The following is a 13,205-nucleotide window of genomic DNA, read 5'->3' on the forward strand; positions in this document are numbered from 1 at the left end:
AAAGAGGAGTTTTATAGAGTATAACTGAATCTGGTCAATCAGAGATTAGGACAACCATGACCTTCATGTTATATTTCTCCCTAAAATTCAAAAGAATTATCAATATGCCCCCGAAACTTGTTGGGAGCGCTCCGGATGCGTTATAACTTCGATTTTTATGAAATCAAGAATGTTCTTCTTAGAATTTTGATACGAATGAAATCTCATATTAAATTTATAAAAATATATTAGTAAAGTTATGAATTTTTTCTTGAAGTTTTCTTGCATGCTCAGGACTTGTACGAACTCAAATGAAGTCACTTTTGTTCTCTTTAAAATTTTGATGTGAATGCCATTGTATATTCAAATAACATAAATTAGATCTTTAACTATGTTCATAACTTACTTTAACTTGGGTTCGATCCAAACTCAAATTTTAATTTAAAACGGGTTCACTCAATGGATCTAATTAAAAATACAATATCTAGATCCTTAAATAATTTAGTAGTTTTTTCGATAATCAGATTTTCCCTAAAATTTCTCAGATAATAAAAATTAACTATTACATATCCGAGATTCAATGATCCAATAACTGAAATATTATCTATAAATAATTTGATTGCAACATCCAACGATAATTAATATCAAAGTAGTTTATTTATAAATCCAAAAAAATTATGAGTATTACAGGGAAACTCATGAAACCCACTTAAGGTTACACACAAGATAAAAAATATTAATATTTTATTAAATGAGGTATGCAAGAATCACAACATAAAAGAGGGGGGTCACCCCTATTTATATACAACCAAAAGAGCTCAAAAGAGTTGTTGGAGTTGGTTTAACGGACCTAAATAGAGTTGTCGAAACAATAGAGTTGTTAGAACAATTTCAACAACTCTTTTTGACTAGTCAACTTTATGTTGACTGGTCAAAAAATAACCAAACAAAAAAAAGAAGAATACAAAAAAGGTAAAAAGCTAATGCAAAAAGGAACTACAGAAAAGACAAAATGAAAAATACAAAAAGCGCAAAAAGTTACAATATATATATATAGAGAGATATATACAATTTAACAATAAGAAGGCATGTAAACTCATGAAACAGATAGTTTATCATTCTATTTTATACATGGAATAAAATAAAGCATAAAATCAAATACTGGCCATATCTCATGAATGCCCACTTTACCCTTTCCCTTTGTATTATTTTCACAACTTCAAACCACAGAAGACCTAATACAGACTTTATAGGTATCCGATCTCACCTTTTGATCCTTGCAACTTTCCATATCATCAAGTTCATAATTCTTTGGATGTACTTCCTTATAGTTTAATGTTCAGTGTGCGATCAATAAGCATACTCCTTTTTATCCATAAAATCAAATTTTTGTTCTACATATCTAACATTTTCCAATGAAAGCAGAGCTCCCTCATGATGTCATTCATATACAAAGTATCCATATTCAGATTATCCACTTTGTACCGAGAATTAAACCATTAATGTTAAACAGTAACATTACACTAGTCTGTCTATGTCAGACTCTTGATCACACAATCCATCTTCCTGGTAAAAAAAAAAAACTAGAATAGAAAAAGTAGTGAAAAAAAACCTAGACTTTTAGTGCCAACTCACTTCAATATGAGACCTTCATCCTCATCTTTTTGGCATCAATAACTAAGAAATGTTTGGAAAGGAAAGGAGATGGAACAAATTTTACAAGTAATTGAACATCTACATTTATGTCAGTGATTTTTTTAACTAATCATTATCACATCATACCTGTTCCAATAAAACCATACATAAGTTTCTTTCATTTCACATCACTTCTCATTCCAAAGATCAAATTGAACTTTGCTCTTCCAAAATAAATCCAGTATTGATGCAACCCTATTGACTCAAACGAGTTGCCATGTTTTAAAACTATGCCTAGGAGTATAAAGTTATGTTTCTATTGACTCAAACGAGTTGCCATGTTTTAAAACTATGCCTAAGAGTATGCGGTTATGTTTATGGATCTTCTAACCCCAACTACATTTTACAACTATTGAAGAAGCAAACACCAACATAAGATATTGCCACAATGAATTCTTCTTGTGAAGATTTTGTGACTATCATCAGTGACTTAATTGATGAATCAACCAACCTTGTATATTAAGTTGTTGCTACAGGGATGAAGTGAGAAGAGTCACAGTAAATGTTATGCATTTGTGCCAAGAAATACTCATCACAGAATATACTAAGCATTGTTGCAAAATACGTGAGTAAAAGTAGGAAAATGCTTATTTCCACGTAACTCACAAAGATCAAGGCCATATTTGGTTTAAGTGGCCATGATGCACCTTGAAAGAATTCAGTGAGAAGTATAAAAGCCACCATGTGGCTAGTGATTTTATATTGTAAAAGAAGGAAAAACTTAGAAATTATCACAAGATGTACATAGATGCCCATAGCACTCAAACCTCACCACCCTTTGCATAAACACTTTCTAACCCAAGCGGCAGAGACCTGCCCCCCAATGACAAAAGGATATTTTGTCAATTTGCACATATTCCCAATTCCAACGTTGAACCTAAACATGGCAGCAGGAAACATATTGATAGCTTATGTCCATGTAGGGAAATTACCAACCAAGTTTAATTATTTTAGTGACTGCAGTAAAGTACAAAAAGTACCACGCTATAAAAATTTATGAACATGTACATTACATTCATTATTTACAAGAAAAAGAAACATAAATAACTCTGAATAATGTATGTCTATGAACAAGGGATACCAAAGTTCTCAATAATACCATATGTTAATATGGACGAATGGTGCTAGCACCTTAGTCAGAGTTACAAGAAAAATTGTTAATTTGCTCGTGAAGAAACACTCAGAGAGCAACAAATGGGCGTTGTCATGGCATGAATTTTGATTCGTATAATTCCAATGATACTTATTGCATCTCAATGAGATATAGTATACCAAGCTTTCCCTATCAATAAAAACCACATGACATTAATCACATTTATTTTCCTTTTTGCAATTTCCCTAAACCCATATGATCAAACGATATAGGTTAGCATATACCCTGATCATTTGGTGCACAGTTCTCAACTGCATATAATTAATGTTTCCAAAAGTAAAACTTGTCAGCAAAACTAAATGCATGTATTCACACACATGAGCACACGGAGATTTAAAAGCACAAGAAAAATGGAGGCGATCTGTATAGTGTGTTTTTTCATAGTTTTAAATTCTAAAATTCTAGCTAAGTGTTTTATAAAGTTGATAAAATCATGAAAAATATCCTCAATTATAGGTGACGTCAGCCAGGTCTGGGCGTGGCCCAGGGCTCACTGACAAGACCAAAATGAGGTGAATAATATTTGAGAAACTTTTTATTTTTAACCTTTAAAATCAAGCAAAAATCGTGCAAAATTCAGGTTAAATTCAAGCAAAATTCAGAGGCAAAAATCAGGTAAGTATATCGTTAGATGCATCTCGTAATTCTGAGAATATTGATATTTTGTTTTTCTGAAATCGGGTTACGGTTAGCTCGAAAATCATGTTTTTTAAAAATGACCTGCCTCTATTTTTACATTTTTTGGATTGAATCGAATCAGATCTGATCTATTTGATCCAAATTGATATAGATCTGAACTCAGTCCATGATCCATATTAATTAGGATCTGGTCCAGGTTGGATCCATATGAATTTTAGATATGGATTTAGATCTTTGATTTGAATTCGGATCTGAAATCCAAGAGTAACCACTTTAAAGCTTTAAAATCAATTTAAAGGTTAAATTAAGTAAGAATTCTGCTATGAGAGGACATTCAGAGGGGGGAGACACCCTCTGAAATATTTTAAAAATTAATTATTTAATAATTTAATATTAAATAATTAATTAAATTAGTAATTAATTAAAATTTAAAATTTTATTTATTAGATAAGATGGAGTTCTATATGGAATAGAACTCTACCTAGATAGGTGTCTAGATAGATCCCAAATTAGTTAATAATAAATAAAATAAAATATAAGAGATAATAAGATGATAAGTAGGAGTAGTTAGAGAGAGATAGAGTTCTGCATTTTGTATAATTTTATCTTTTATAAAAAGGACTTTAGATGGGACGTCATCCTCTCCTTAGAAGAACAAAAAAAAATCTAAGATGGTCTAACTCGTCTCTTTCTCTAGATTTCATTTTAGAGAGAGAGAGAGGGAGTGTAAAACCCATAATTTTTTGATATTTCATGCGAAATAACAGTAAATTTAAGACTAAAATATTATTTAAATTTTAGATAAAAAATAAAATTATAATTCAAGCATTAATTATAATCAAAATAAATCTCAAGTTGAGAATTTATTTTGAATCAGGGTTTTGATTTCAATTGAGTTTAATTTGGGTTTAAGCTTAACTTAACTGGAATTTAATTTGAGTTTTAATATAAGTCAGGATTTGAATTGAGTGTATATTTCAATTAGAAATCTTATTGAATCTCAATTTTAATTTCTGAAGTTTATCAAATTTCGATTTTAATTTGGGAAATTGAATTCAGATCTGATTTGGATTTAAATTTAGATTTAATAAATATGTCTCAAATATTATAATTAGATTTGAGTTTGATTCAAATCTAAATTAAGACATAATTGAATGTTAATTTAAGTTTGAAATATACAATAATTTGTATTTTTTGCTAAAATTGAATTTGGAATTCTAAATTGAACTTAGAGGTAATACATGTGAATCCTTTACAGTATTCTTAATGAATAAAATAACAATTATGAATTTTATGAAAAAAGTGTAAATATATAAATTAGCCTAAGATGAATTACAAGAAACATCTTATGAAAAATTATAGTTGATTCGAGTTATTTTTAGCAAAATTCACATTCAAAATCGAATTTATGAAAAAATAGAATTTAATAAAATAATTGGTAAATTTCATCAAAATAAAATCGAATAGGATTTCAGACGAATTTATGATAATTTGATATATGTGTAATGTAAATTCAATAAATTTGAATTTAGTTTCATGAGTTTAAAATCTAATTTATAAATAAAATACTCAAAACAACAATGAGTCATGCTGACCCTGTGGAAATGTCTTTCGAAGATCATTTTTAAGAAAATGATATTTAAAAACAATTAAATAATCTAGATAAATTAATAATGCTAATATGTACTAAGTATTATACTATGTATTATGAAAAACTTAAAAAGAAATAGCAAATACACTCACACACCCCAAGGGTCCCTTGACTCTAGTGAATTCCCTTCCTTCATAAATTATTTTTGAAGAATTTGAACTATCTTTAGCAAAGAAAAATATATATTAAATAATATATATACATTCAAAATTTTAATAGAGGACACACACCTATATTTGAACCTAATTTAGATTTCATTTAGTGTCATTTCACTTAATTCTATATTTTAGTTCTGAAATAATTGAATTTTAATTTGAAGTGAATTAATTAGGAACTTATTTAGTGGAATGCAACTTAGAAATAAACTAAAACCTATAATTTTGTAGGAGTCCATAGGTGGTCTGCCCCATCCTATATGGCACTCCAATTTAAAACTTTAAAATAATAAAAATAAAATAAAGCTTTAAAATCAAACTTGTCAAATAACTAGGCAAGGCCTTAAAGTCAAAACTTGCCTGGCCTTCCAAGAGAGGGGTGTCCCCTCCTAGAGGATTCTATGAGGGGGATGGCTGGATCAAAAAGAAAAATAGAAAGTATGGAATAAGAAAAGAAAAAATAAACAAACCTTTGTGTATAGCCTTAGGTATGCTATACGATATGTACACTATGTCATATATATAAAATAAACCATAAGCCCTAAGTAGCTAAAATAGAAATACAAAAAAGAAATAAGGTAGGGATTGTTGGAAAATGAAAACAACACTTTGATTAAGATCAAGGGCTGGAATTTCCTCCGGTCCTTGACCCCCATCACAACCCCTATATAATAATAGAGGGGCTCATGCCCCCCCCCCCCCCCCCCCCCTATTTGCTCCTTTGAGAAACCATCCTTTATTTGCTTCCCTATTCCCCCTCGCTCTCTTATTTCTCCTCTTTTTCCCCTTCTCCCATATGAATTCCTTGTGCATCCTTCATTGGCCCAACAAGGAGGATACCCACGTACATGTGAGGAGTGGAAGGAGCTCGTTGGCATGGTGATCACACTCATTAACTGATCGGTTCATGCTTGAAGTTCGGATGCACAAGCGTGTGAGCCATTTTTGCCCAAAAGATTGAGGGTTTTATTCTCTACAAGTAAATCAAAATTTATAGGCACAAATTTATCTGATTTTTCATAAGGACAGACCGTTCTGTGCAATGCCTGTCGGGTACGGTATAAGTCTGGCTTATTGCTGCCAGAATACTGCTCGACAGGGATCACTTTTTTTTATTTTGTTTTTAAAATTTAGCGACGGATAATGTTTGTCGCTAATCTATCGCAAATTAGCGACGGAAGTAACAACAAATAAGTTTTTTCGCTAATTAGCAAGCAAAAATTTGTGATGGGTGCTATCTATCGCCAATCCATCGCTAAACAGTTTAGCGACGGATATAGTCCGTCGTTAATCCACGATTTTCTTGTAGTGATTTTCTTAGAAATAAAATTTATAATTTTTGGAAAATATGCGTGTTGTCTAATTATTTTCTTGCAAATTTTAGTTAAAAATTTTAGTTAATATTCATGTGAGTGTACTATCATGATTTGCATAATTTTTTTTATTTTTGTCATGATAAAATTTGTGTTTTCATATATTTTATTGCAAATTTTACCAAAACCATTTATGAGGAAATAGGCTTTGAGCAGACGGGTCTGTTTTTTGGTCTAATAGCTACGAAAATGAGATCTGTCCAAGGTAGATTAAACAAAAATAATGTTGTGTGGTTTTTATAAATTTTTTTTATATGTTCATATAAAAATATTTCAGAATTATGAATTTGGGTGGCCTGTTTTGGCCCACCCGAATGCATATTTCCCATAACTACATATTTTCGGCCTAACATTCGATCTGTAAATCGCTCGTATCTTTATCGTCCAGTAGAGTTTTATGAACGGTTTATTGCGTTAGAAAACTAGCAAAATTTCTCAATAGCTATGAAATTTTGAGCTCTATTCATAGAATGTGCACTATTCTATGATACTTATAACAGAAATTTATAGGTTTGTACCAAAATATTCGTAACTCCTTTGTCCAGATGAATTTTTACGAACGGTTTATGAAATTTTAAAGCTAAAAAAAGTCTCTACAAACTATTCTACCCCTCTCCCCCCCCCCCCCCCCCCCCCACCACACACACACACACAGCCCTCCCCTATTTGCTGCTTTGAGAAACCATCCTCTATTTGCTTCTCTATTCCCCTTTGCTCCCTTATTTCTCTTTTTTGTTCTTGTTCTCCCATACGAATTTCTTGTGCATCCTTCCTTGGCCCAACAAGGAAGATACCCATGTGCGTGTGAAGAGCGGAAGCTCGTTGGCAGTCCGGTTCATGCTTGAAGTTAATTAGGATTCACAAGCACCGTTCTCAATAATACCATATGTTAATATGGAAGAATGGTGCTAGCACCTTAGTCATAGTTACAAGAAAAATTATTAATTTGCTCGTGAAGAAACACTTAGAGAGCAACAAATGGGCGTTGTCATGGCATGAATTTTGATTCGTATAACTGCAGCTGAATGAGATATAATATACCCATCTTTTCCATATCAATAAAAACTACATGACATTAATCACGTTTATTTTCCTTTCTGCAATTTCCCTGAACCCATATGATCAAACAATATAGGATAACATATACCCTGATCATTTGGCGCACAGTTCTCAACTGCATATGATCAATGTTTTTAAAAGTAAAACTTGTCAGCAAAACTATATGCCTATATTCACACACACGAGCATACGGAGATTTAAAAGCATAAGAAAAATGGAGGTGATCACATGAGCAAGGTGCTCGTGTACCTCGGGAAGGAGAGCGGATCAGTTGATATTCAATATCACCAACGACCGATGATATTGAACTCTCAGACGATCAAGCGGACATGTCGGACATATCACAGACTGATGGAGCAAGATTGGTATTAAAAAATAGTAAAAACAAAAAAGAGAAATAAAGAAGAAACAAAGTATCATACCTCGAATGATTTGCTTTCTCCAATCAGATCGGAAAAGCAAAAGAGCAAAAACCTTTATACTGCACTTCCGCTCCTTTCTCGGTTCCCCTCCGACGACATGTATGACTCACTCGTTAACTCGAGTATAAGTGAGGCCGGAAACGAATTTCCGGAGCCAAAACAGAAAAAAACACCACGGCAAACAAGAAAGGAAACACGACGAAGCCCTTCACGCTGAACAGATCGTCAACATCGAACTATTTACTGGAGACACGAGTAACATCATAAATCAACATCTAGACGATCACATCCAGGTTCTTCTTGGCGCGATCATCAAGGCCTACTAGTTCATCACCTGGAATAGAGCCTTCTGCATCACACTAATTACAGTTTTCACCTCCAGGCCCATGAATTTCTCATCGTTTCTCCGATCTACAACATAACATCGACCTGAAGTTCCACGACTTGCAAACAAAGACACGCTTCTTCGCCTGTTTCCGGCTAAACGACGATCTCCGATTCTGAGCATTCAGCAACGTCCTGCAAGAGACATTAAAAAAAAAGTCACAGTGAGGACGAGAGCAATCTGTCTTCCAAAACGCATGTATTCCAAGAGAAAACCGCGTAGATTTAAAATTAAATCCATTCGTTTTGAAAATCCGGAGCCAATTCGGGACGATTCTTATCGGGGACGGAATTCTACACTAAAAACGATCTGATTGCCGGAGAAAACCCAAGAAAGTTAGGAACATACGTATTCACGTATTCCGACGAGTTTCCGGCAGGGTTGCCGGAAGGGGTATATTTCTTCGACGGAACTAGGGATCTTGTGAATCCCTCGAAGGGGGGCGCCTCATTCTGCGCGGGAACCTTCAGATGACCAGAGAGAGTTTTTGAGAGCAAAGGAGACGAGGAAAAAGGCACCGACTTTGATCCTTTTATAGTCCGCACGAGGTCTACCCTCCAACAGCTTTCGAATGATGCAAAGGTGCCGAAGTGCGAAATTACTATCTAGGATCGCATACAAAATTTAATGACTGGAAGGGTCCCCGAGACGTCTCGAAATCCTTGATACGGCTATATTGTTAGTTTTCACACTATTTTATGGTATCACGATTCACGAATCACGTTTACGGGGTTTTCTCGGGTAAAAAAAAATAAAGAAGGCCAGAATATCATGCTATTGGAAAAATTCTTGAAATAGATATAGATGTTTTAAAATTAAACAACAATATATCAATGAAAAAAGAGCATATAAAAATGGAAGAGGTTAACAAAAGGGATCCCATCATTTGACATAGGACGGGTTCTGTCCTATATTCAATCTTAGCCGTCCAACCTCAACGGCTAAGATCGATTCACATTCTCACCAGGATGTAGACTGATCTTAGCAATCCAGATACATTGGTTGGACGGCTAGGATTAATATAAGTCACTTTGAATCCTATGTCAAAAGGATGGGATCCTTTAACAACTTTCTGTACACCCATACTCATAAAAGATATATCATATATATTTGCTACAATGTCTTTACTTTTATGTATAATCTAGATGGGATTGGACGACGCAAGTTGTTTTGACTTGATCTGATGTAGATGTCTTCAGCATGCTCGATTTAGTGAAAATCAATAGGTGAATAGTATTTTTAATAAAAATAGATTTTTTGAGTTAGCATTTTTGCATCATTGATTTTCAATTGTTAGAAATACTTCCTTAAGATCTAGTTTAATCGGTTTGGAGATTAGATGAGAAGTCAGCCTCAGGCTAGCAACAAACAAGTACTCTAGTCTGAGCTTGATATTGACCCCTACTTGACACAATGGGGGTAAATGCTTAAAGGTAATTGTGATGTAGGGTTTCGGTGATTTAAAAAAAGATCTAAGAAAAAAGAAAAATCAAATAGGTTAAAATAACTCGAAAAGCTACTCAAGAGAGAATTTCAGTTAAGATTGGGGATGGACTGAACCAAGGGCTTGTTGAATACCTAGAGACATGTTTCAGGGTTAAGATAGGTTGTTAGGGGGCACTGATCACTAAAACAGGTCGTTGGGTGGCTAGGATGCTCAAACAATAAAATTATTGTTTTCGAGTTAATCAGGTGGATGCGGTTTTGGTCTTAAGGCTATGAAAAACTAGATAATGCAATCTAAGGTCTGATTACATGTTTATGATATTAATATCAGAGGTTTAGAGGACTGGTTACTTGAGTTAGGCTTAAAAAATGGCAGTAATATAAAATTATGATTGTAGAAGCTTCTGAACGACTTTTCCGAGCAGTGTAGCCTTCTTGAATATTTAAAATAAAGTCATGAAGGGATTGTCCATTTGTATAGGTTGAATCCACAACTAGATACATTGTGTCAGGTAAGATCAGAGAGAGAGAATAGAGGAAGACGCCAGATATGAATGGACATCTAAGAGAGAGGATAGAGAAGAGAGAGAGAAAGAAAGAGAGAAGGACGCCTAAGCTTTATAGGAAATTTTAATTTTATATTCAATACTTAATATGACGCCCCATGGCCTCCTTATACAGGGAGATCTTGGGTTGAGTCCTAATAACATAAAGAAACCCACTAGACTAGGACTCTTATTTAACTAAAGACTTCTAAAAAAACAAACCAAATAAAAAAACTCATTCATAATATTTAACTAAACTCAATTAACATTAATTAACTGTAGAACTAGCGGCCATGGTGTGAAGCCCCCTATGCAAGCCCCATAGTAAATGGCCCCTCTAGAGTTGGTGGAACTCAGACGGTAGTTGGATGAACTATTGCCCGTAGGATACATCTGACCCTCAAAGGCCCCCTTTAGTGTCTCGATGTTGTTCCAAAGGAAGAAGGATGACACATTGCAGATGTATGTGGATTACTAAGCTTTGCACAAGCTCACGATAATGAACAAGTATTCTTTGCTGCATATTGAAGACTTGTTCGATCGATTGGGAGGCACAAGGTACTTCACAAAGTTGTATTTAATGTCAGGCTATTATCAGGTGCGTATCGCAGAGGGTGATGAGCTACAGACCGCATGCATTACAGGATATGAGTTATTTGAATTTATTGTAATGTCATTTGGGCTAACCAATGCTTTGGAAACCTTTTGCACTTTGATGAATAGTGTATTTTGACCCTATATCGATGACTTGTAGTGGTGTACTTAGATGACATAGTCATCTATAGTCACTCCCTGGATGAACATGGCAAGTATTTGCAGCTTGTGTTTGAGAAGGTGAAGGAACATGGGTTGTTCTTAAAGCGAGGGAAGTGTTTATTTTCCCAAGAATGAGTGCCTTAACTAGGGCATTTTGTGAGTAAGGGGAACATAGAGATAGACCCATGAAAGGTTCAAGCCATTAGTGAATGGACTCGTCCCAACAAGAATTATGGAATTAACGTCATTCTTGAGCTTGGCTAACTACTATCGATGATTTATGGAAAAATACTCCTGCATAGACAGCCCATTGATGGATCTGTTGCTAAAGGATCATCCTTGGAGATGGACACCCCAGTGTGATCAGGCCTTTCAAAGCCTGAAAAGGTGTTGATGGAGGAGCCAGTGTCGTGGTTATCTGCCTTCACCAAGCCCTTCTCGTGAAAACCGATGTCTCTGACACAACACTTAGGGAAATGTTATTACAAGAAAGGCATCTGGTCGCATATGAGAGCCATAAGCTCAGCGATGCAATGCGAAGGTACCTGACCCACGAAAAGGAGATGATCATCGTGGTGCACTGCCTGCATTTATGGCAGCACTACCTGCTGGGGCAGTCGTTCATAATAAAGATGAACAATGCAACAAATAACTACTTTGCCACACAGAAGTGCTTGTCACCCAAACAAGATCGATGGCAAGATTTCTTGCCAGAGTTTGAGTTTACTCTACTGCATTGCACATGAAAGACCAATATGGCAGTCGATGCACTAAGTCGAGCGCCTTATGTTGCCGCGATTGTGCGGGTAGCAGGAGATATGCTGTGACACATTCAAGAGGCCACACAGACTAACCCTATGACCCAGCTGTTGGTTCAGTTAGTGCAAGAGGTTATGTGCCAATGCTATTGGCTAAGGGAAGGGGTACTTTATGCCAAATGAGAACGCATCTATGTTCCTTCCAATGAGAGCTTGAGGAATGAACTGCTGCGAGACACACACAACACCAAATGGGCAGGTCATCTAGGCCAAGACAAGATGCATGCGCTCTTGTCTCAAGACTATTATTGGTCGCGGATGGAGGAAGACATGCAACACTACGCGTGTGTATATGTTCAGTTGTCAGCAAGACTAACTAGAGATCCAAAATCCTGGTGGAGTGCTTGACCTGTTGCTCATTCCATAAAGACCTTGGCAAAGTGTCTCTATGGATTTCATCACAGACTTGTCGAAGGTAGATGGCAAGGCATCGATCTTGGTAGTGGTAGACTATTTTTTTAAGTATAGGGTGTTCATGTCGGCCCCTAAGAGCTATCCTGCAAAGGAGGCAGCCAGACTCTTCATGAGTCATGTCGTAAAGCATTAGGGACTGGCTTTGGACATCGTTAGTGATCGTGATGCACAATTCATTGGTCGCTTATGAGCGTGCCTATTCAAAACCTTGGGAACTTAGTTAAACTTCTCTACCAACACTCATACTCAAAGTGATGGCCAAACAAAGCAGGTGAATGTAGTGCTAGAGGAGTACTTGTGGCACTTTGTCATGACCAACAAGAAGAATTGGCCAAATTTAATGGATATTCTACAGTTTTGCTAAAATTTGCAATGTAGCAGTTCTATTGACAACAGTCCCTTCGAGGCATGTTCAACTTCTTCTGCTCTTGGCTGAGACTCTGGATCTTGGACTTGTTCATCATTAGAGAAGTTATGTCAGTTGTCATGTCATGAATTTGGGACCCACACTGTGTTGGTCGACCTCCAAAAGGTTCTAGAAGTGGTGTCTAGATATTGGGCACTGGATATGAATCTACTACCATATCCTGGACCGCAACAAATCCACCATGATTTGACGTACCTTGCCCCAAGGTCCAAAATTGGAAAATCTCATTTCCAGATCAAACTCTTATTCTCACATGACATTGTCTTTTCCTCTACTGTCCTACTCTAA

Source organism: Nuphar pumila, chromosome 11, assembly GCF_984573655.1.
Source record: "Nuphar pumila chromosome 11, dmNupPumi1.hap1.1, whole genome shotgun sequence".
NCBI lineage: Eukaryota > Viridiplantae > Streptophyta > Magnoliopsida > Nymphaeales > Nymphaeaceae > Nuphar > Nuphar pumila.